This window comes from Cherax quadricarinatus, chromosome 33, assembly GCF_038502225.1.
Source record: "Cherax quadricarinatus isolate ZL_2023a chromosome 33, ASM3850222v1, whole genome shotgun sequence".
Classification (NCBI taxonomy): Eukaryota; Metazoa; Arthropoda; class Malacostraca; order Decapoda; family Parastacidae; genus Cherax; species Cherax quadricarinatus.
The window spans coordinates 5,557,891-5,584,743 of record NC_091324.1 but is presented as its reverse complement, the minus strand read 5'-3'; the positions used below and the strand labels follow the sequence as shown (position 1 = coordinate 5,584,743).

The window sequence follows — 26,853 nt, the reverse complement described above, 5'->3', positions numbered from 1 at the left end:
TTCATTACTTTTTAACAAGTCACTAGAAACTAGCACCTTCCCAAAACTACTCAAGACAGCAAGAGTTACACCAATACATAAAGGTGGTGACCCTACAGATGTAAACAACTATAGGCCAATATGAAACTTACCATTGCTATCCAAAATCTTTTGAGAAACTCGTGCACAGGAGACTGTATTTATTTATAACGGCACAAAACACACTCAACCCCTGCCAATTTGGTTTCAGGAAAAATAAAAGCACTAATGATGCAATTGTAAAAATGCTAGATCTGCTTTACACAGCATTGGAAAATACGGAATATCCACTAGGAATTTTTGACCTAAGAAAAGCTTTTGACACAGTAGACCACGGCATCCTACTCCACAAACTTGACCAATATGGTATAAGAGGCCATGCGCTTGCATATTTCAAATCCTACCTTACTGATAGGTATCAGTATGTCACCATTAAAGACACAGCATCATCAACACGGCCACTTGATACTGGAGTTCCACAGGGAAGTGTCCTTGGACTCCTGCTCTTCCTCATTTACATCAATGATCTTCCAAACATATCCCAACACCTGAAGCCCATTCTCTTTGCTGACGACACGACTTATGTCATCTCTCACCCTAATCTTGCCACCCTCAACACCATTGTTAATGAGGAGCTGCTCAAAATATCAACTTGGATGACAGCCAATAAACTTACACTTAACACTGACAAAGCCTACTAGTATATTATGCTTGGTAGCAGAGCAGGTGCTGCACAACTAAACATTAAGATTGACAGCACTCTAATTGCCAGACATAATGAGGGCAAATTCCTAGGCCTATACCTCGACAACAACCTGAATTTCAGCACCCATATCCAACACATATCAAAAAAAGTATCCAAAACAGTTGGGATTCTCTCCAAGATACGATACTACGTGCCTCAAAATGCCCTTCTCACACTACACCATTCACTCTAAATATTTATCCATACCTCACCAATGCTATTTGTATTAGGGGATCAACTGCAGCAATACACCTAAAGCCATTAATAACCTAACAAAAAGCCGCAGTAAGAATAATCACTAAATCCCATCCCTGGCAACACACCCCCCCACTCTTCATAGATCTAAACTTACTCCCTGTTCAGAACATCCACACTTACTACTGTGCAATCTACATAAACAGGACCTTAAATTCCAATATTAACCTTGACCTAAAATGCTTTCTTGATAGTTGTGACAGGACCCACAAGCATAACATCAGACACAAACATCTCTACGACATTCCCCGTGTCCGACTAAATCTATACAAAAATTCAATGTATGTCAAAGGCCCTAAAATCTGGAACACCCTACCTGAAAACTCTAGAATGGCAGACACATTCATCACCTTCAAAACTACCGTTAGAAAACGTCTTATCTCCCTGATACACCCCGTCAACTAACTACATAAAAACCGCCTGGTGGTTCACACCTACACTCACTCACTCACCCATTTGACTATAAGCACAGAAATACATATCTTAATCTTAAAATAATGATTCCTAACTAGTCACAAGTTTGCCTGTGATACTCCAATATAGAAACTATGTATTGTGCCAAAACAAAAGCATTCACATTGCTAAACTCACAAACTAGTATTTAGTCACTTAGCATTTAGTCAACTTACTCCACAATTTGTAATAATTTAGGGTTAAGAATTAATCTAAGTTTGCCCGAAATGCCTAGCCTTGCTAGGTGTTCTAGTGGCCCCCTCTGTAATTAGTATTTTATTACATGTAAACCACACAATAACCAAAATCTGTAAACCACGCATTGTAATCCTTATAGAGAATAAACTTTGATTTGATTTCAAGAATAGACATCTCAGTCCAAGGGAAAGAATATCAAGCTTCTGGAAGTCTTTCAATTGCCTGCTGATACAGAAGTTGCACACACACACACAGAGCTGTTGTTGAAGCTCTGCAGAAGTGAATATTAAAAGCAGAGTAATGGTCACATTATCTAACACAACCACCAGCAGCACTGACCTTTACACTGCGAGCCTACAAGCTGATAGAACAACTCAGCTGGAACCTGCAGTACCTTCTGCAGGGATCACATACTGAAATGTTCAAGGAGTTGAATAGATTAACCAGTGTGCTAACAGTCCTGCTTTTCCATCACTTCCAGAAATGCTGGTAATAAACTATCAAGAAAAACTACCAGACAGGCATCAGTGACAAGACCCCTGGAATGGGTCTTTTAATGTGACCTGGTAATGATGAATACCTTACTGGAGACTCTCATGAGTACTTTTATGAGAGAGCCATGTGATGATTATCAAGAGCTGCTTAAGCTGGTGTTTCTGGAGGGTATGCAACCTTGAGGCATCCAGTTTGGACAATGAAATCCAATGCATTCTGCTCACTTGAAAACAAAGGCCATCTACAGTCTGTATTTGCGTGTGAATACTTCACTCCAAGTTGCAGCTGAGAGCATTTGTCAGTCTTGCTTACTGCAAAGCAAAAGTTTAATCAATGCTATAGAGATCTCTTTCTGATGAAGAGTCTCCAGCAGCACGAGGCAATTACCTCTGCTGTTGTCAAAGCAGCCTCCAATGCCATCCAACACAATCTCTGGTATCTCAGTTGGTAGTAATGGCTCTCTTCAGCAAGGAGGCTCTTGTCCAGACTCAGAAGGCAGTCTTCACTGCCAAGATAGAGAAGGATGGAGAAGAGGAACCTTCGAGGCATATCACCATCAATCAAGATAAAGTTGGTGAAACCAAGCTGCTGCACTTGGCCATTAAAAAACATTGATAATTTCTTCCAGAACCTTAGCCAGCCCTCAGACTTTGTAGATGAAGACTCTTGAAAGTGAGAGGGCTGGAAGATTTCCTTGTACTCCAACAGACCATCAGCCACATCAAGATCATTCATGTGGCTGAGTGTAGGGTAAAGAGCACTTAAATGATTCTCTCACCAAACAGGAGAATCTGAAGCAGTTCCTGCAAGTGATGTCCTCCCACCACTGTCAATACTCAGACATAAGAAAAGGGAATCTTAAGAAGAGTAAAGGGCAAATGTTGTACGATTCCAATCCCAACTGGTAGATCTGCAGAGCCCATGTGGAACCCCTAATTGTTTTATATTGCCTTTAAAAATTGAGTGACATTTTCTAGAGGAACAGAAAATAAGCATACTGCAAACTTAAAAAAAATTAACCCCTTGACTGTTGCAGCCCTAAATACTGAGGCGTCTCCTGGTGTCGCAAAATTTATGAAAAAAAAAAAAATTCTTATGAAATGATAAGAGAATCTTTTCCCGATTGTGACGACACCAAAAGAACGAAATCTGATGGAAAACTGATGGAATTACACTCTCGCGAAGTTAGCGACCTCGGCGATATTTATGAATCAGTGATTTCGCCCACTTTGAGCCCTATTTTCGGCTAATTCCATTGTTCCAGTCGACCAAACTCATAGTTATTTCTTTAGAACTCCATTTGTTCTATCGATTGAGTACAGGAAACTGCCCACTTACCGATTTCAACTACCCAATAATGTGGTCAGAAATTTGCAATTTGGCCAATTTCACAAAAATTAAAAAATGACAATTTCAAAATAGGGTCCAGAATGAACAATGCAGACATTCCTGGCTCTAAAATAACATTTTCTTTGTTCATCAGTCACGTCTCCAGGCCCTTCTGATATTATTCTTGCTTTCTATTTTGAATTTTTATTCAAACAAAAAATAGAAGATTTACTGTTATGCAGACTACTGCAATATTGTAATAATTGTATAAATAATGTCAATCCATTCATGACTGCATATCAGAATGGCTACTTGGACATTTATTGGAAAATGACATCATTTGTTTACTTTTGAACATCTGCAAAAATCAAACATTTCCCCTACTTTGAGGCCCATTTCAAGGTTCTTTTCATAGTAAAACCAATCAAAATCACATATACAGTGGACCCCCGCATAACGATGGCATCGCATAGCGATTTTTCCGCATAACGATTACTTTTATCGCAAAATTTTTGCCCCGCATACCGATTAAAAACCCGCATACCGATTTTCGTCCGAGACGCGTCCAATGTGCCCTCACATGTGCCGGCCGTCCCATTGTTTACCAGCCAGCCTCCGCGGTAACATCCAAGCATACACTCGGAATATTTCGTATTATTACAGTGTTTTCGGTGGTGTTTCTGGAAAATAAGTGACCATGGGCCCCAAGAAAGCTTCTAGTGCCAACCCTGTGGTAAAAAGGGTGAGAATTAGTATGGAAATTAAGAAAGATTTTGAAGGGTTTGGGGCTAACCCTGAGAAGCCTATGCCAGTTGTGGAATCCATTGTGCCTACTTCAAAGATTAAGGAAATGTGTGCAGAGTGGTTTGAACTGCAAACCTTTATAGATGAAAATCACCCTGACACAGCTGTTGCAAGCCGTGCTGGTGACTATTTCAATGACAATGTTATGGCCCATTTTAGGAAAGTCTTGAAGAAACGGGAGGTACAGAGCTCTATGGACAGATTTGTTGTGCGACAGAGGTCCAGTGACTCTGAAGCTGGTCCTAGTGGCATTAAAAGAAGAAGGGAAGTAACCCCAGAAAAGGACTTGCTACCTCAAGTCCTAATGGAAGGGGATTCCCCTTCTAAACAGTAAGAAGATAATGCTCTCCCCTCCTCCCATCCCATCAATCATCACCAGATCTTCAATAAAAGTAAGTGTCATGTAATTGTGCATGCCTTTTTCAGTTTGTGTGTATTAAAATTAACATTTCATGTGGTAAAAAAAATTTTTTTTCATACTTTTGGGCGTCTTGCACGGATTAATTTTATTTCCATTATTTCTTATGGGGAAAATTAATTCGCATAACGATTATTTCGCATAACGATGAGCCCTCTTGCACGGATTAAAATCGTTAACCGGGGGTCCACTGTATTTTTATAATATCTTTTCCATTCTACCTAATGAGAGCATGAAAACAAGAATACAACCATAAATACTATACAAAAATAGACCACAAAGTTGGCATTTTAATTAAAAAAAAAAAAGGTCGGAGTTTTTTTTTCTCATTATGCACTGTGTGATCCAGGATTTTTTTTATATGGTGCACACTGACCACACAGACCCATTTTCTCACATGTGGGCCTATCAGCTCTCTCCTGCTTGACTTGAAGCTGCTAGAATTATTGAGTATATATACGTCTGAAACACTGGCTAGTAAGACATATATGTATATACAGCCGAAACAGTCAAAGGGTTAAAGATGATCTTAATGATGCAGAGATAACCTATGTGCAATTATTTACTTATTTGTAATTGCAAGATAAGAACTATGCATGTGGTACCCTGTTTTCCTTTTTAGTGCATCATTTTTTTAACCTGTAAACGGTCCAAACGTATATATATATACGTTTTTTCAACATTAGATAGTATGTAAAAAAAGTAGATCTTCTTTTTTATTTTTTACATTTGAAAACTTGTAAAAAAAAACTTTGATCTACATTTTTTTTTTTGTTATATTTGAAAATATTTAAAAAAAAAAAAACGTAGATCTACTTTTGGAGCACTACGCATGTGAACGTAGATCTGCTTGGACCATTTACGGGTTAAAGATTCAGGCATCTGTTTTTGGTATTACTTATGAGGCCTCTTCCCTGCTGCGATAATCTAACTGATGAAGAATAGCTACCAGTCCAAGTGGAACAGTGTCATTATTGTTTTAAAAGTACTTTTTACTCACACCAGATTCTACAAAACCTTTAGGCCTTTCAAATGATATATGCATTAAGTTTAGTGATATAATTTTTTTTTAACATGTCAGCTGTCTCCCACTGAGGCAAGGTGACCCAAAAAGAAAGAAAAACCCCAAAAGAAAGAAAAAACTTTCATCATTCAACACTGTCACCATCACTCATACATAATCACTATCTTTGCAGAGTCGCTCAGATGCAACAGTTCAGATGTCCCTCCAAATTGCCAATATCCCAAACCCCTCCTTTAAAGTGCAGGCATTGTACTTACCATTTTTAGGACTCAAGTCTGGCTAACCAGTTTCCCTTCACAAAATATTACCCTGCTCCTACTCCAACAGCTCGTCAGGTCCCAAAAACCATTCGTCTCCATTCACTCCTATCTAGCACGCTTGCTGTGAGTCCAAGCCCCTCGCCCACATAACCTCCTTTACCCCTTCCCTCCAGCCTTTTTGAGGATGACCCCTACCCTGCCTTCCTTCCCCTATAGATTTATACGCTCTCCAAGTCATTCTACTTTGCTCCATTCTCTTTAAATATTTAAGACCAAACCACCTCAACAACCCCTCTTCAGCTCTCTAATACTTTTAGTAGCTCCACACGTATCGCTGCCATTGGCAATGAGACATGAGCTGGAGCTGGACTGATACAGAACATCTTTCTAAGGGCAACCACCTGACGTCTTACAGTTATCACTATGTGAATATGCAATAACCACCTTTTCCTTGATAAGTATTGTGAATTCATCTGATATTTGCTATGAATGTGCTAATGGAGAAAATATGTGTGAGGCAGCAATGTAAACGGCTTACACAGAATTGGAGAAAGCATATACGCAAAATAAGAGGAATAATAGAAGGTGTTGACCATGAATGGGGTGGGATGTGCAATATTAACCCTTTCACTGTTGGTGCCGTAGTACTATGAGTTATGAGCCGGTGTTGGTGTCATAGTATTACACCAAAATTCTAGCGACTTCAAATCTAGAGGGAGAAAGCTGGTAGGCCTACATGTGAGAGAATGGGTCTGCGTGGTCAGTGTGCGCAGTATAAAAAAAAATCGGGGAGCCAGTGGTGCATTGTGGGAATGCCATTTCAGATGTCCTTGTTCAGCATGTGTAGTGGTAAGAAATATCTGACTCCCTCGCAAACCTGGGACTCTTCTCTTCCCTAGTGATAGTTCTAACACAGATGGAAGTGTCAGTGAAGATGAATTTCATAGTTTTGAGAAGTTTGTGACCGAAAGCAATGCCCAGGATACGAGATACAGAGAGTGAAAAGGGATGGCAGCTTGGGTGGTGGGGAAGGTAGCTTGGGTGGTGGGGAAGGTAGCTTGGGTGTTGGGAAAAGCAGCTTGGATGGTGGAGAAGACAGCGTGAATGGTAGGGAAGGTGGTGTGGGTGGTTGGGAAGACAGAGTGAGTAAGTTTAATCAGGTACAGTGGTCCCTCAATTATCGTCCTTAATCCGTTCATGGAAGTGGGACTATTATTGAAATAGACGATTTTCAAATAAATTTTCCCCATAAGAAATAATGTAAATACAATTAATCCGTTCCTGACACCCAGAAGTATTAAAACAAAAACAATTTTTACATGAAATATAGATGTAGTATGTAAACAATACAATGGGGCATGATGAATGAAACATTATCAGCATAACACTTACCTTTATTGGCGATTCTTCTTAGTGTATGGAAGACTGGAGGAGGAAATCCCCAGTAGCATTAGCACAGAACATGAGTGTCAGCCTGTCTTTCATAGGCTTGTGTCCTGGCAGTGCCTTTTCTTCCTGAGTAATGTAGGTCTTCTTTGGCATTTTCTTCCAAAAGAGGCCTGTTTTGTCACAATTGAACACTTGTTCAGGTTTCAGTCCTTCAGCCTCTATGTACTCCTTGAATTCCTGCACATATTTTTCAGCCGATTTTTGATCTGAACTGGCAGCCTCACCACGCCTTATCACACTGTGTATGCCAGTATGCTTCTTAAATCTCTCAAACCAGCCTTTGCTGGCCTTAAATTCACTCACATCACCATTAGTCGCAGGCAATTTCTTTACCAAATCGTCATGCAACTGCCTAGCCTTTTCACAAATAAGCGACGTCATAAGACTATCTCCTGCTAATTGTTTCTCATTTATCCACACCAATAATAACTTCTCAACATCTTCGAGTACTGGTGACCTCATTTTTGTCAGCATATTTATCCCCTTTGCAACAACAGCTTCCTTGATTTCCTTTTTCTTGGCTACGATGAAAGATATGGTTGTACGGGATTTGTTATACATCCTGGCCAGTTCGCCCACACGTACTCCACTTTCATACTGTTCAATGATGTTTTTCTTAAATTCAATCGTGTTTCTCACCTTCTTTACTGAAGGCTTGGCACTAGGAGCTTTCTTTGGAGCCATGGTAGCTTATTTAGCACTTGCAAGCACTAAAATGAATGTTATATTATGAAATATTTCGTATGAACACGTGAGGGGACCGTCGCTCACTGGTAAACAATGGCACACTGATTGGGAACGGCTCAGAGCCGTGAGTATGCGTCCAGGATGAAAGACGATTAGCGAGTTAATGGACCATTTGCGAGCCAACGTTTAGACGAAATAAGGGGACTACATATACATGTATTTCCGAAATGAATGACTTTCAGGCCGGACGATTATTGAGGGACCACTGTATACTCGAATACAGTTACACAGATTATCATACATAGCAGCATGTGTAGAGAACCTAGGATAACTCCAAAAAAGTCAGTGATACTTATTTTCAGCATGGTTGTGGGGAAGACAGCATGAGTGGAGGGGAAAGCAGTGTGGATGGGGAGGATGATGGTGTGAGGGTGGGGAAGACAGCATGGGTGGTTGAGAAGATGGCATGTAAGATTATTCAGGTATACACAAATACAGTTACACAGATTATCATACACAGCAACATCTGCAGAGAACTTAGGATAACCCAAAAAAGTCAAGCATGGGTGGTAGGAAAGACAATGTGTGTGTGTGGGGAAGGCAGCATGGGTTGTGGGGAAGGTCGTGTGGGTGGTGGGGAAGGCGGTGTGGGTGGTGGGGAAGGTGGTGTGGGTGGTGGGAAAGATGGTGTGGGTGGTGGGGAAGATGGTGTGGGTGGTGGGGAAGATGGTGTGGGTGGTGGGGAAGATGGTGTGGGTGGTGGGGAAGATGGTGTGGGTGGTGGGGAAGATGGTGTGGGTGGTGGGGAAGATGGTGTGGGTGGTGGGGAAGATGGTGTGGGTGGTGGGGAAGATGGTGTGGGTGGTGGGGAAGATGGTGTGGATGGTGGGGAAGATGGTGTGGGTGGTGGGGAAGATGGTGTGGGTGGTGGGGAAGACAGTGTGGGTGGGGAAAACAGCGTGGGGTTGTGTAAACTGGTTTTATAAACAATATAATGATAACAATGTTTGTGCGATTATTGTGTTGCATACGAGTAGATATACATATATAGTGAACCCCTGGTTTTCGGCCGGTGTGGAAATTGTACAATTCGAATTTTGAGCACTTTTTTCGGCGAAAATCTTTAGTACCAGACGCGTCTGCCTGGGCCGCTCATGCGTTTGTGACTCACTCTTGGGCACATTAAGGGGCAGTATAACAACTTTTTTTTTTTTTACCGTCAGATTTCTTTCATTGTTGGTGCACAAGACAACGTATTTACACTATTTACTGTAAATATTTGTCAATAAGATATCCCAAACAACAACTGAAAAAAAGAACAATTTACTGAAAATATCCTTTGGCAGGATCGTAGTCCTATATGGGACGACGCAAGGTTGTTTGGGCACTTGGTGCCGAGAGAACAATGCTAATAAGAATTTTTAATGACGCACTTTCCTCTAAATATCTTATCTTTATTCCACAAAAAAATGAAGTTTGTTAGTTCTTAGACTTTTGCAAAAAATCTACCCTTTACTCCCACATAAATCCCAAAATATTTGGAATATTTCCAAAAGTGCATCACTAAAATTAAGAACAATCATTTTACAATTTCTGTGAATATCATCCTACTTAATTAAGTAATAAAAGCGTAGGAAAGAGAAATAAGAGAATAAGTTAATTCCGATTTATAGGCCTGGAACGCCGTCTCGAATTTTTTTTGTTTTGTTTTCACGAAAATCCTGTTTGTTTCAGTGGTGTCCTTAGTAAACTGATGTTCTAATGCAGTTATCCACTTCAAAAGACCGTTTTCTCTTACTGAAGGCCAAAGAATACAACACGGAGAAGAGGGGTGATAATTTTATATCGAATATTGCTGGTGGACTCTCGCCATATTATGGCCTATTTTATTCAGTTTAGAGTATATAACACGTTTATTTATTATTTATAGTGTTTATTATATCATATTAGATCTATTCTGATAGATAAATAAGCCGTAGAATTGATATAAGCATAATAAAGAAGTGATTTCTCCTGCCTCTCTCTGGAGCGGGAATACTGCCAGTGTTCTCAGATGGTTCCTGATTAGATGGAAGCCTATGGATAAGCTCTGCCTACTTTTTTATGATGCCAAATAGTCAATTATTATATTAGAAAGAATAATGCAAGAAGTAATAAAAAACAAGGAAAAAATTCCAAAAAATACATGGGTTGAGAGCAGATGCGCTACCCACATCGCCGTCACCAAACCTGATATACATGACTATAATTTCCTGTAGAAACGTCGTTGAACATTGATTCTGGTACCATTGTGTTGCTAAAGAGTTAAGCTATTTTTCTATATGGATAACTCAATTTTATAATTTTTCAAAAAAATTTCGCTCACGCTGCGCACCTCATACCGGTCCTTAACCCTTTCAGGGTCCGTCCCGTAGATCTACGGCTTTACGTTCAGGGTCCAAACCGTAGATGTACGCCATGAGCTCAGCTCACTCTGATAAACTGTGAGTGGTACATTTGGGCCTAGATATGAGAGAATACATCTATGTGGTATGTGTGCACCACATAAAACAGATCCTGCAGCACACTGTGTATAATGAGAGAAAAAAAATGAAATCATGATTTTTCAATTAAAACAGCAACTTTGCAGTGTTTTTTCGTATGTTTTTTATAGTTGTATTTGCGATTTCTTGGTCTCATTTGATAGAATGGAAGACATGTTACAGAAATAGAGATGATTTTGATTGGTTTTAGCATTGGAAATGGCTGGAAACTGAGCTCAAAGTAGCGGAAATGTTAAATTTTTGCCGATATTCAAGAGTAAACAAACGACCTCACACGTCTAATACACGTCAGCTGGTGGGTCTAATATACATTCACAAATATGGTGATGATATTTATACAATTATTACAGTATTGCATAACAGTAAATCTTCTATTTTTTGGTGTGAATAAAAATTCATTTTGTGAATAAAAAATCAAAATGGAATTTATTTGTAAAGCCTCAAAACATAACTAATGAACAGAGGAAATGTTAGTTTAGTGCCAGAAATGCCTACATTGTTCATTCTGGACCCTATTTTGAAATTGGAATATTTTGAACTTTGTGTTAAATTGGCCAAATTAACAATTTCCGATCACTTTATTTTGTAGTTGAAACAGTTGACTTGGCGATTTCTTGTGCTCAAGCGATAGAATAGAAGTAATACTAGTGAAATAGCTAAGAATTTGGTTGATTGGAATAATGTAATTGGCCTAAAATGGGAGTCAAAGTCGGCAAAATCGCCGATTCGTAAATATCGCTGACACATCAAAATTCGCGAGAGCATAATTTCGTCAATTTTCCACCAAATTTCGTACTTTTTGTTTTATTACCTTCACAAAAAGATTCTCTATGATTTCATAAGAAAAAATAACAAATTTTTTTTTTGAAAATTCTTGGACACTGGTGCGTGACTCCAGATTTGGGCCTTGGACCCTGAAAGGGTTAAATGTCTTATTTTATGTTAATATAGACATTTTCATTAATCTATAATATTTTCTTCAAAATTATATAAGAAACATATTATTATTTTATTTTTTTTTATTATCACACTGGCTGATTCCCACCAAGGCAGGGTGGCCCGAAAAAGAAAAACTTTCACCATCATTCACTCCATCACTGTCTTGCCAGAAGGGTGCTTTACACTACAGTTTTTAAACTGCAACATTAACACCCCTCCTTCAGAGTGCAGGCACTGTACTTCCCATCTCCAGGACTCAAGTCCGGCCTGCCGGTTTCCCTGAACCCCTTCATAAATCTTACTTTGCTCACACTCCAACAGCACGTCAAGTATTAAAAACCATTTGTCTCCATTCACTCCTATCAAACACGCTCACGCACGCCTGCTGGAAGTCCAAGCCCCTCGCACACAAAACCTCCTTTACCCCCTCCCTCCAACCTTTCCTAGGCCGACCCCTACCCCGCCTTCCTTCCACTACAGACTGATACACTCTTGAAGTCATTCTGTTTCGCTCCATTCTCTCTACATGTCTGAACCACCTCAACAACCCTTCCTCAGCCCTCTGGACAACAGTTTTGGTAATCCCGCACCTCCTCCTAACTTCCAAACTACGAATTCTCTGCATTATATTCACACCACACATTGCCCTCAGACATGACATCTCCACTGCCTCCAGCCTTCTCCTCGCTGCAACATTCATCACCCATGCTTCACACCCATATAAGACTGTTGGTAAAACTATACTCTCATACATTCCCCTCTTTGCCTCCAAGGACAAAGTTCTTTGTCTCCACAGACTCCTAAGTGCATCACTCACCCTTTTCCCCTCATCAATTCTATGATTCACCTCATCCTTCATAGACCCATCCGCTGACACGTCCACTCCCAAATATCTGAATACATTCACTTCCTCCATACTCTCTCCCTCCAATCTGATATCCAATCTTTCATCACCTAATATTTTTGTTATCCTCATAACCTTACTCTTTCCTGTATTCACTTTTAATTTTCTTCTTTTGCACACCCTACCAAAATCATCCACCAATCTCTGCAACTTCTCTTCAGAATCTCCCAAGAGCACAGTGTCATCAGCAAACAGCAACTGTGACAACTCCCACTTTATGTGTGATTCTTTGTCTTTTAACTCCACGCCTCTTGTCAAGACCCTCGCATTTACTTCTCTTACAACCCCATCTATAAATATATTAAACAACCACGGTGACATCACACATCCTTGTCTAAGGCCTACTTTTACTGAGAAATAATTTCCCTCTTTCCTATGTACTCTAACTTGAGCCTCACTATCCTCGTAAAAACTCTTCACTGCTTTCAGTAACCTACCTCCTACACCATACACCTGCAACATCTGCCACATTGCCCCCCTATCCACCCTGTCATACACCTTTTCCAAATCCATAAATGCCACAAAGACCTCTTTAGCCTTATCTAAATACTGTTCACTTATATGTTTCACTGTAAACACCTGGTCCACACCCTCTACCTTTCCTAAAGCCTCCTTGTTCATCTGCTATCCTATTCTCAGTCTTACTTTTGATTCTTTCAATAATAACTCTACCATACACTTTACCAGGTATACTCAACAGACTTATCCCCCTATAATTTTTGCACTCTCTTTTGTCCCCTTTGCCTTTATACAAAGGAACTATGCATGCTCTCTGCCAATCCCTAGGTACCTTACCCTCTTCCATACATTTATTAAATAATTGCACCAACCACTCCAAAACTATATCCCCACCTGCTTTTAACATATCTATCTTTATCCCATCAATCCCGGCTGCATTACCCCCTTTCATTTTACCTACTGCCTCACGAACTTCCCCCACACTCACAACTGGCTCTTCCTCACTCCTACAAGATGTTATTCCTCCTTGCCCTATACACGAAATCACAGCTTCCCTATCTTCATCAACATTTAACAATTCCTCAAAATATTCCTTCCATCTTCCCAATACCTCTAACTCTCCATTTAATAACTCTCCTCTCCTATTTTTAACTGACAAATCCATTTGTTCTCTAGGCTTCCTTAACTTGTTAATCTCACTCCAAAACTTTTTCTTATTTTCAACAAAATTTGTTGATAACATCTCACCCACTCTCTCATTTGCTCTCTTTTTACATTGCTTCACCACTCTCTTAACCTCTCTCTTTTTCTCCATATACTCTTCCCTCCTTGCATCACTTCTACTTTGTAAAAACTTCTCATATGCTAACTTTTTCTCCCTTACTACTCTCTTTACATCATCATTCCACCAATCGCTCCTCTTCCCTCCTGCACCCACTTTCCTGTAACCACAAACTTCTGCTGAACACTCTAACACTACATTTCTAAACCTACCCCATACCTCTTCGACCCCATTGCCTATGCTCTCATTAGCCCATCTATCCTCCAATAGCTGTTTATATCTTTCCCTAACTGCCTCCTCTTTTAGTTTATAAACCTTCACCTCTCTCTTCCCTGATGCTTCTATTCTCCTTGTATCCCATCTACCTTTTACTCTCAGTGTAGCTACAACTAGAAAGTGATCTGATATATCTGTGGCCCCTCTATAAACATGTACATCCTGAAGTCTACTCAACAGTCTTTTATCTACCAATACATAATCCAACAAACTACTGTCATTTCGTCCTACATCATATCTTGTATACTTATTTATCCTCTTTTTCTTAAAATATGTATTACCTATAACTAAACCCCTTTCTATACAAAGTTCAATCAAAGGGCTCCCATTATCATTTACACCTGGCACCCCAAACTTACCTACCACACCCTCTCTAAAAGTTTCTCCTACTTTAGCATTCAGGTCCCCTACCACAATTACTCTCTCACTTGGTTCAAAGGCTCCTATACATTCACTTAACATCTCCCAAAATCTCTCTCTCTCCTCTGCATTCCTCTCTTCTCCAGGTGCATACACGCTTATTATGACCCACTTCTCGCATCCAACCTTTACTTTAATCCACATAATTCTTGCATTTACACATTCATATTCTCTTTTCTCCTTCCATAACTGATCATACAACATTACTGCTACCCCTTCCTTTGCTCTAACTCTCTCAGATACTCCAGATTTAATCCCATTTATTTCCCCCCACCGAAACTCCCCTACCCCCTTCAGCTTTGTTTCGCTTAGGGCCAGGACATCCAACTTCTTTTCATTCATAACATCAGCAATCATCTGTTTCTTGTCATCTGCACTACATCCACGCACATTTAAGCATCCCAGTTTTATAAAGTTTTTCTTCTTCTCTTTTTTAGTAAATGTCTACAGGAGAAGGGGTTACTAGCCCATTGCTCCCGGCATTTTAGTCGCCTCATACGACACGCATGACTTATGGAGGAAAGATTCTTTTCCACTTCCCCATGGACAATAGAAGAAATAAAGAAGAACAAGAGCTATGTAGAAAAAGGAGAAAAACCTAGATGTATGTATATATATATGCATGTGCATGTCTGTGAAGTGTGACCAAAGTGTAAGTTGAAGTAGCAAGATATCCCTGTTATCTAGCGTGTTTATGAGACAGAAAAAGACACCAGCAATCCTACCATCATGCAAAACAGTTACAGGTTTCTGTTTCACAGTCATCTGGCAGGACGGTAGTACTTCCCTGGGTGGTTGCTGTCTACCAACCTACTACCTACATATTACATAACATATAAACATGCTTTTGTTACTTATTCACTAAGTGTCCTTCTAGTCTTAACACCATATTAATAATACTAATACGTAATAATCGTCACTCTTGGCCACATTAACTGTGTCATCATTTTACGTTTACATAGACATTTTCATTAACCTATCTATGATATTTTCTTCAAAATTATATAAGAAACACGTTACATAGCATATAACATGCAATGTTTATATGCTATGCATGTTTAATAATAATCACTCTTGGGAACATTAAATGTCTTACTTTAGGTTAATACAGACATTTTCATTAATCCATCTATGACATTTTCTTCAAAATTATATAAGAAACACGTTACATAGCGTATAAACATGCAATGTTTATATGTTATCTAGGGGTTGATGGAGGGTAAACATTACATTTTCTCTGGTCCAGCTTCAGAGAAAACATATATGAATCTGTGTTGGCCCAGTAACCGCCCTTAACACATAAGGCTTTTGTTTACAATTCTCGGCATGAATTATTTATTATTTCTCCCTTTGTTTATGATGACATCTAAAAGTAGTTGTTAGAAACAATTAAACTCAGTGAACATGGTATGTCGATGGTAATAATATGGCTGTAGGCTGCAGTGTACGTAGCCGGTAGGTATACACCTGGCATGTAGTCCACCTGGGACTACAAATAAATAATACTCACCAACAAGAGTCTAGAATAAAGGTATGTAATGTTCATTTATCATTAAAATTAGTCAGTTATATTTATTTCTCATTGTTTTCTGTATGTCAAGTGTAGTTATTCTCTATAAAATGTATTATTTGTTAATATTTTTGGGTGTCTGAAATGGATTAATTGGATTTTCGTACATTATTTCTTATGGGAAATATTACTTCGGTTTTCAGCCATTTTGGATTTTGGCCAACCTTCTGGAATGGATTAATTATGAAAACTGGGGGTCTACTGTATTAACCCTTTGACTGTCGCAAGCCCCTTTCTGAAACTGTCATTCAATGTCTAAAAATTTTTGTAAAAAAAAAAAATTATTTTTCTTATGAAATTATAGAGAATCTTTTCCTGACAGTAATGACACCAAAAGTACGAGATTTGGTCGAAAACTCACGGAATTACGCTCCCGCAAAGTTAGCGATTTTGGCAACATACACACATCAGCGATTTGAGCCCTATTTTTTGCAGATTCCATTGTTCCAATTGACCAAACTCACAGCTATTTCTTTAGAACTCCATTTTTTTCTATCAATTGAGTACAAGAAACTGCCCATTTAACAATTTGAACTATCCAATAAAGTGGTCAGAAATTGGCAACTTGGCCAATTTCACGCAAATTAAAAAAGATGCCAGTTTCAAAATAGGGTCCAGAATAAACAATGCAGACATCCTTGGCACTAAAATAACATATCCTCTGTTCATTAGTCATGTCTCCAGGCCCCTCTTATATTACTCTTGCTTCTAGTTTGATTTTTTATTCACACAAAATAGAAGATTTACTGTTATGCAGACTACTGCATCATTGTAAAAATGGTATAAATAATATCAGTGCACTAGTGAAAGAATATTAGACTCCCCAGTTGATGTGTATTGGACGTGTGGTGTGATTTGCTTACTCCTGAACATTGGTAAAAATTGAACATTTCTGCTGTTTTGAGCTCAATTTCAAGGTCGTTTTTCAACATGAAACTAATCAAAATCATCTCTATTTCTGTAATATGTTTTCCATTCTATCAAATGAGACCAAGAAAACAACCATAAATACTATATGAAAATACACCTCAAAGTCGGCGTTTTAATCCAAAAACACGGTCGGAGTTTTTTTTCTCATTATGTACTGCGTGCTCCAGGATTTTTTTTTATACAGTGCACGCTGACCACACAGACCCATTCTCTCACATGTGGGCCTAACAGCTTTCTCCTGCTTGATTTGAAGCCGCTAGAATTATTGAGTATATATATATCTGAAACACTGGCTCGTAAGACATATGTATACAACCGAAACAGTCAAAGGGTTAAACATTATATTGGTCTCACAGGCCACAAAAGTTACTTGAAAAAATAAAATATTAGAAATGGAAAGAAACAACAGAATAAAAGTAAAAATAATATTACCGAGTGAGCGACAGTTGACGATGTTGCCGTAAGTAGTTCACTGTCAACTTCACGCCTCTATATCTTGGTAAGTAGTGATTGAAAAAAATTTTCTTTTCTTTTAAAACGATCAGAAAAATATTCTTAAGATTTTGGTAAGAAAAAATAATTTTTTTTTTCGAATATTCTTTGACAGAGAGGGACTTCAGCGTAACCGTTAAATTCAGTGAAGCAATCTAATGAATGAAGCAAAGGATGTACAAATAAGTAAAGTCCCAAGCAGTTGGTTTGATTTAAATGTTGTGACATGCCACAGTTGTGTAAATTTTCTATGGTTACAAGTTACAAGAAAAGTCAAGAGTGTGTATTAGAAATACAGTAGCCCTTTGCTTTGCTAAACACTCCACTCTCTTGTGTCACTACCACTACCCCCTTCTTATTGCCACTTTTGCACCAGTACTACTATTAGTTACTAATACTACAGTTACTACTACTACTACCACTACCTCTACCACTGCAACAATTATACTACTACTACTTTCCTTCATTCTACTACACCCAGTCCCACCACCTCTCATATATATATATCTTTCTTTCTTTCAACACACCAGCCGTATCCCACCGAGGCGGGGTGGCCCAAAAGGAAAAACAAAGGTTTCTCCTTTCACATTTAGTAATATATACAGGAGAAGGGGTTACTAGCCCCTTGCTCCTGGCATTTTAGTCGCCTCTTACAACACGCATAGCTTACGGAGGAAGAATTCTGTTCCACTTCCCCATGGAGATAAGAGGAAATAAACAAGAACAAGAGCTAGTAAGAAAATAGAAGAAAACCCAGAGGGGTGTGTATACATATGCTTGTACATGTATGTGTAGTGTGACCTAAGTGTAAGCAGAAGTAGCAAGACGTACCTGAAACCTTGCATGTTTATGAGACAGAAAAAACACCAGCCAACCTACCATCGTGTAAAACAATTACAGGCTTACGTTTTACACTCACTTGGCAGGACGGTAGTACCTCCCTGGGCGGTTGCTGTCTACCAACCTACTACCTAGAATATTATATATATAGATAAATATATATATATATATATATACATATATATTATATATTTATACATATATATTATATATATATATATATATATATATATATATATATTATATATATATATATATATATATATATATATATATATATATATATATATATATATATATATATATATATATATATATATATATATATATATATATATATATATATATATATATATATATATATATATATATATATATATATATATATATATATATATATATATATATATATAGATATATATATATATATATATATATATATATATATATATATATATATATATATACTGGCTCCCTTCTCTTTGCACTCCTGTATAACTAATTAAATGTCCAAGTTGGACCAAAACTTTGTCATAAGTTTAATTTTCCTATGCACGAGTGATTTGTGTAATGACCTCTCTGCTTAATGACTACTCACAAAATATAATTTCAATTTTTCTCTTAACACTCCAGCAGTCTCTAAATGAAACAGGGTGGCCTAACAAAGAAGAAAACACTCTCAATGGCCCTTATTAATTTAATGTCTTCCCAGAATCTCTTTTACTACCTCCCTCCAACCTTTCCTGGAATGACCCCTATCCCTACTTTCCTTCACCACAGATTTATATGCCTCCTACTCATCCTATTTTTATCCATCCCTCTCTAAATGTCCAAACCATCTCAACAATCCCTACTCAGCCCTCTGACTAATACTTTTAGTAACCCTGCACCTACTTTCAATCTCCAAACTATGAATTCTCTGTATATATAATAGTTACAGCACACATTGCCCTCGGATACATCTCCATTGCCTCCAGCCACCTCCTCACTGCAACATTTAAAATTCATGCTTTGTACCAGTAAGAGTGTTGGTACCACTATACTCTGATACATTTTCCTTCTTGCCTCCACAAATAATGTTCTTTGTCTCCATAGATGCCTTAATGTATCACTCACCTTTTTCCTCCTTGTCAATTCTATGGTTCATCTCGTCTTTCATACATCCATCAGCTGACAAGTATCTAAATGCATTCAGTTTCTTCATACTCCCTTCCAATCTAACATCCAATCTTTTATTACCTAAATTGTTTGTTACTCGTAAGAACATAAGAAACAAGGAACACTGCAGCAGGCCTACTGGCCCATGTGAGGCAGGTCCAATTCTCTCACCGGCTTAAGCCAATGCCTTAACCTAGTCATGTCAGTCATATTCACTTAAGGGAGGAACACGGCATCCGACTTAGTAACACAAGCTAGTCAGGTCCAACTCACAACCACCCACACCCACTTATGTATCTATCCAACCTATTTTTACAGCTACACAACGTCTTAACTTCTATGACGGTACTCAGGAGTTTGTTCCACTCATCCACAACTCTATTACCAAACCAGTGCTTTCCTATATATGTACTTCCTCAATCTGAATTTTTCCAATTTAAAACCATTGCTTCGAGTCCTGTATATGCTAGATATTTTTAGCATGCTATTTACATCCCCTCTATTAATTCCTGTTTTCCATTTATACACCTCAATCATGTCCCTTTTAATTCTATGCCTTCCTAGAGGGTGCAGATTCAGGGCCCTCAGTCTATCCTCATAGGGAAGATTTCTGATACATGGGATCAACTTTATCATCCTCCTTTGTACATTTTCCAGTGCATTTATATCCATTCTGTAATACGGTGACCAAAGCTGCGCAGCATAATCTAAATGAGGCCTAACCGAAGATATATAGAGTTGAAGAACAACCTGAGGACTTCTATTATTTATATTTCCTGCTATGAAGCCCGGGATTCTGTCAGCTTTATTGCGAACACTTATATACTGTTGTCTTGGTTTCAGATTATTGCTAACCAGAACTCCTAAATCCTTTTCGCAACCCATAATACTAAGATCTACATTATGTAGTTTATATGTGGCATGGTTATTTAACTGTCCAACATTTAGAACTTTGCATTTGTCTATATTAAACTGCATCTGCCACTTCTCTGACCACAGTGGAACCACAGTCAATGGCCTCCACTCCAAACCAACAGATACAGATACTAATGCCGGAAAAAAAATCCCCCCCCAGTACCAACAATACAACCAGTCCGATAACATTCTTCTTTGCAAATATACAGGGTCTAAAGCCAGCAACAAACAACAAAATACCTTTCATCCGTGGACTGCTTGCAGAGGCAAAGGCAATGTTCACGGCTTTCACTGAGACCCACATAAAGGATCACTTGGACAACGAAATATGGATCCCAGGTTACAACCTATACAGATGTGACAGAGTGAACAGGCAAAAGGGGGGGTTGGCCTGTACATTGCAGAGTCACTTGTTTGCACAGAACTGCTTAATGCCTCAAATGATGTAGTGGAAGTTTTAGCAGTAAAGGTCGAGAACCAAAACCTAGTCATTGTGGTAGTCTACAAGCCTCCGGATGCAACATCCCAGCAATTCCAGGAACAGCTGTTAAAAATTGACCACTGTCTGGAAAATCTTCCAGCTCCTGCACCCAACATCTTGCTCCTGGGGGATTTCAACTTAAGGCACCTAAAATGGAGGAATATAGCAAATAATATTGTTGCAGTAATAACACCAGGAGGCAGCTCTGATGAAAACTCACACTCACACGAGCTTTTAAATCTCTGCACAAAATTCAATTTAAACCAGCAAATAATAGAGCCTACTAGACTGGAGAATACACTAGACCTCATCTTCACTAACAATGATGATCTGATAAGAAATGTCACCATATCAAAAACAATATACTCAGATCACAACATAATTGAGGTTCAGACATGTATGCGTGGAGCCCCAGACCGACATAATGAGACTAGTCACGAGGGAGCATTCACCAAATTCAACTTCAATAACAAAAACATAAAGTGGGACCAAGTAAACCAAGTCCTAACCGATATAAGCTGGGAAGATATACTAAGCAACACAGACCCCAACTTATGCCTAGAACAGATTAACTCGGTGGCACTCGATGTATGCACAAGGCTTATTCCTCTAAGAAAAAGGAGTAGATGTAAAATAGAAAGAGACAGGCGCTCCCTTTACAGGCGACGGAAAAGAATAACAGAGCGGCTAAAAGAGGTCAATATATCTGAAATGCGTAGGGAGACACTGGTCAGAGAAATAGCAAGCATCGAACTTAAGCTAAAAGAATCCTTTAGGAGTCAGGAATCGCGGGAAGAACTAAAAGCCGTAAATGAAATCGAAAGAAACCCAAAGTATTTCTTCTCCTATGCCAAATCAAAATCGAGAACAACGTCCAGTATTGGGCCCCTACTTAAACAAGATGGGTCCTACACAGATGACAGCAAGGAAATGAGTGAGCTACTCAAGTCCCAATATGACTCAGTTTTTAGCAAGCCGCTAACCAGACTGAGAGTCGAAGATCAAAATGAATTTTTTATGAGAGAGCCACAAAATTTGATTAACACAAGCCTATCCGATGGTAGACAGCAACCGCCCAGGGAGGTACTACCGTCCTGCCAAGTGAGTGTAAAACGAAAGCCTGTAATTGTTTTACATGATGGTAGGATTGCTGGTGTCCTTTTTTCTGTCTCATGAACATGCAAGATTTCAGGTACGTCTTGCTACTTCTACTTACACTTAGGTCACACTACACATACATGTACAAGCACATATATACACACCCCTCTGGGATTTCTTCTATTTTCTTTTTAGTTCTTATCCTTGTTTACTTCCTCTTATCTCCATGGGGAAGTGGAACAGAATTCTTCCTCCGTAAGCCATGCGTGTTGTAAGAGGCGACTAAAATGCCGGGAGCAAGGGGCTAGTAACCACTTCTCCTGTATATATTACTAAATGTAAAAGGAGAAACTTTCGTTTTTCCTTTTGGGCCACCCCGCCTCGGTGGCATACGGCCGGTGTGTTGAAAGAAAGAAAGAAAGAAGCCTATCTGATGTTATCCTTACGCCAAATGACTTCGAACAGGCGATAAATGACATGCCCATGCACTCTGCCCCAGGGCCAGACTCATGGAACTCTGTGTTCATCAAGAACTGCAAGAAGCCCCTATCACGAGCCTTTTCCATCCTATGGAGACGGAGCATGGACACGGGGGTCGTCCCACAGTTACTAAAAACAACAGACATAGCCCCACTCCACAAAGGGGGCAGTAAAGCAACAGCAAAGAACTACAGACCGATAGCACTAACATCCCGTATCATAAAAATCTTTGAAAGGGTCCTAAGAAGCAAGATCACCACCCATCTAGAAACCCATCAGTTACACAACCCAGGGCAACATGGGTTTAGAACAGGTCGCTCCTGTCTGTCTCAACTATTGGATCACTATGACAAGCTCCTAAATGCACTAGAAGACAAAAAGAATGCAGATGTAATATATACAGACTTTGCAAAAGCCTTCGACAAGTGTGACCATGGCGTAATAGCGCACAAAATGCGTGCTAAAGGAATAACAGGAAAAGTCGGTCGATGGATCTATAATTTCCTCACTAACAGAACACAGAGAGTAGTCGTCAACAGAGTAAAGTCCGAGGCAGCTACGGTGAAAAGCTCTGTTCCACAAGGCACAGTACTCGCTCCCATCTTGCTCCTCATCCTCATATCCGACATAGACAAGGATGTCAGCCACAGCACCGTGTCTTCCTTTGCAGATGACACCCGAATCTGCATGACAGTGTCTTCCATTGCAGACACTGCAAGGCTCCAGGCGGACATCAACCAAATCTTTCAGTGGGCTGCAGAAAACAATATGAAGTTCAACAATGAGAAATTTCAATTACTCAGATATGGTAAACATGAGGAAATTAAATCTTCATCAGAGTACAAAACAAATTCTGGCCACAAAATAGAGCGAAACACCAACGTCAAAGACCTGGGAGTGATTATGTCGGAGGATCTCACCTTCAAGGACCATAACATTGTATCAATCGCACCTGCTAGAAAAATGACAAGATGGATAATGAGAACCTTCAAAACTAGGGAGGCCAAGCCCATGATGACACTCTTCAGGTCACTTGTTCTATCTAGGCTGGAATATTGCTGCACACTAACAGCACCTTTCAAGGCAGGTGAAATTGCCGACCTAGAAAATGTACAGAGAACTTTTACGGCGCGCATAACGGAGATAAAACACCTCAATTACTGGGAGCGCTTGAGGTTCCTTAACCTGTATTCCCTGGAATGCAGGAGAGAGAGATACATGATTATATACACCTGGAAAATCCTAGAGGGACTAGTACCGAACTTGCACACGAAAATCACTCACTACGAAAGCAAAAGACTTGGCAGACGATACACCATCCCCCCAATGAAAAGCAGGGGTGTCACTAGCACGTTAAGAGACCATACAATAAGTGTCAGGGGCCCGAGACTGTTCAACTGCCTCCCAGCACACATAAGGGGGATTACCAACAGACCCCTGGCAGTCTTCAAGCTGGCACTGGACAAGCACCTAAAGTCAGTTCCTGATCAGCCGGGCTGTGGCTGGTACGTTGGTTTGTGTGCAGCCAGCAGCAACAGCCTGGTTGATCAGGCTCTGATCCACCAGGAGGCCTGGTCACAGACCGGGCCGTGGGGGCGTTGACCCCCGGAACTCTCTCCAGGTAAACTCCAGGTAAACTGTATCAGTCTATTTAAATCATCCTGGAGTCCTCTAGTGTCCTCACTGAAATGAAATGGACGGCCTATTTTGGCGTCATCAGCAAATTTGCTTAAGTCGCTATTTATTCCCTTACCCATGTCGTCTATGTAAATTGTGAACAACAATGGGCCCAACACTGACCCCTGTGGAACATTACTTGTGATATGCCCCCATTCTGACTTCTCCCCATTTATACAAACTCTCTGCTGCCTATTTGTCAACCATGCCTCTAACCAAGAAAAAATTTCTCGTCCTATTCCATGTGCCTTAAGTTTTCTCAACAGCCTCTGATGTGGAACTCTATCGAAAGCCTTAATGAAGTCCATATACACAATATCATGTTCAATACCATGATCTACCTCCTCAAATACCTTAGTGAAGAAAGTTAGTAAATTCGTAAAACAGGAAAGCCCCTTCGTAAAACCGTGCTAAGATTCATTAATCAATTTATGCCTTTCAAGATGGCTATGAATTGCTTCGGCAATTATTGATTTCATAAATTTACCAACTATGGAGGTAAGGCTTATTGGTCTATAGTTCAAAGCTAAAGACCTGTCACCTGCCTTGTAAATAGGTATTACATCTGCCATTTTCCATTTGTCTGGCACAATGCCAGTTTGCAGTGGTATAGTGAAAAGATTAGCCAAAAGTATGCTATGTTCCTCTTTACATTCCTTTAATACCCTTGCAAACAGTTCATCAGGGCCTGGGGATTTGTTAGGTTTTAATTTCTCTATTTGTCTGAGGACCATGTCACTAGTTACCCCAATAGTGCATAGTTTATCGTCCTGTTCTACATAATTTATTATTTCTGGCATTTCGCTAGTATCTTCTTGTATCACATTGCTCTTTCCTATGTTCATTTTTAATTTCCTTCTTTTACATACCCTCCCAAATTTGTCTTCTAAGCTTCGCAACTTCTCTTAACTCTCTCCCACACGCACCGTGTCATTGACAAAGAGCAACTGTGACAACTCCCACTTTGTATTAGATTCACTGTATTTTTTTTTTAACACATCAGCCATTTCTCACCGAGGCAGGGTGACTTAAAAAGAAAAAAACAAAAAACAAAAAGAAAGAAAAAATTTTCATCATCATTCAACACTTTCACCATCATTCATACATAATCACTGCCTTTGCAGGCACTCAGATATGACAGTTTAGATGTCACTCCAAACAGTCAATATCCCAAACCCCTCCTTTAAAGTACTACAGGCATTGTATGTCCCACCTCCAGGACTCAAGTCTGGCTAACCGGTTTCCCTGAATCCCTCTACAAAATATTACCCTGCTCACACTCCAACAGCTCGTCAGGTCCCAAAAACCATTTGTCTCCATTCACTTACACGCTCACACACGCTTGCTGGAAGTTCAAGCCCCTCACCCACAAAACCTCCTTTACCCCCTCCTCCAATCTTTCCTAAGACGACCCCTTCCCTGCCTTCCTTCTTCTACAGATTTATATGCTCTCCAAGTCATTCTACTTTGTCCCATCCTCTCTAAATGACCAAACCACCTCAACAACCCCTCTGACTAATACTTTAAGTAGATTCTTTATATCTCCTTTGGAAATACTGCATCTAGCCAAATAACAGCAGCTTTTCAATTTTTTGATACTACTTGACAGGGCTGAAAAGTATTTCTTCACTAATTCCTTAGAAATGAGGCATAATCTGTACATCCTGTTACTGTGTTTGTCAACTGCTCTGAGACAGCCTTTTGTAAGTCATGGGTTATTTTGCCTTTTTGTTGTTTTATCTTTTGTGAGTGGTGTATATCCTAGTGATGTTCAGCAACTCTGAGAAAGCTTTCTACTCCAGAATTTGCATTCTCATTGATATTCAGCTCCCTTTCCCAATTGTATGTTTAATGGTTTCAGTGAATTTGTCAACTGAAGCATTATTATAATTGAATGGTATTTTTTGTTTTGAGCAGTCTTTTTTATGATGTTAGACATGTAAGGTAGTGGTTTGCTTTCTTGTCTGAGTATTCATGTACTCTGGGGTGCTGCTATATTGGTCCAGATATGATCAAGGACACAAGCAGGTGTGTCAGTGAATCTAGTGGGTTTAGTGATGGACGGTGTTAGGAGGCATGAATACATGCTGTTCAGGAAACTCCACACCTGGGGTTATAAATTTGGCATAGATTTATGTTTAAGTCACTGGCATTATCCAGTGATTTTTATTAATTAAATTTGTTCCTTGTTATCATGTTTTTAGGTTGTTAGTAAAGCTCCGCATGTTTGCATGTGGTATTCTGTAAATTGCACCAATTGTTATTGGATCAGCATTACTGATTTTGAATTGAGCAAATACATATTTACCATATTCATCACTGGTATTTATGGTATTACATAACTGAATTCAGTTTCATAGGAAACAGCTGTACCACAACCCTTCTTGTTTGGCCTACAGCTATGAATAGCTGTGTACGTACCCAGGTGTGTTAACCCTTTGGGGGTTTCGGACGTACTAGTACGTCTTATGACACAGGGTTTTTGACGTACTAGTACGCCTAAATTCTACCGCCCTCAAATCTAGTGAGAGAAAGCTGGTAGGCCTACATATGAAAGAATGGGTCTATGTGGTCAGTGCGTGCAGTATAAAAAAAATCCTGCAGCACACAGTGCGTAATGAGGAAAAAAAAAAACTTTGATCGTGTTTTTGGATTAAAGCAGCGACTTTGCACTGTATTTTCATATGGTATTTACTGTTGTAATCTAGTCTTCTTGGTCTCATTTTATAGAATGGAAGACATATTACAGAAATTG

The 26,853-nt window shown here is 39.3% G+C and overlaps 1 protein-coding gene across 4 annotated transcripts in view; it reads right to left on the bottom strand.

Annotated features, from left to right (window-relative positions):
* The window catches only part of cdm (importin-13-like protein cdm), a 546,045-nt gene that overhangs the window by 22,921 nt on the left and 496,271 nt on the right, over positions 1-26,853 (bottom strand). The gene's annotated exons all lie outside the window — the stretch shown is intronic.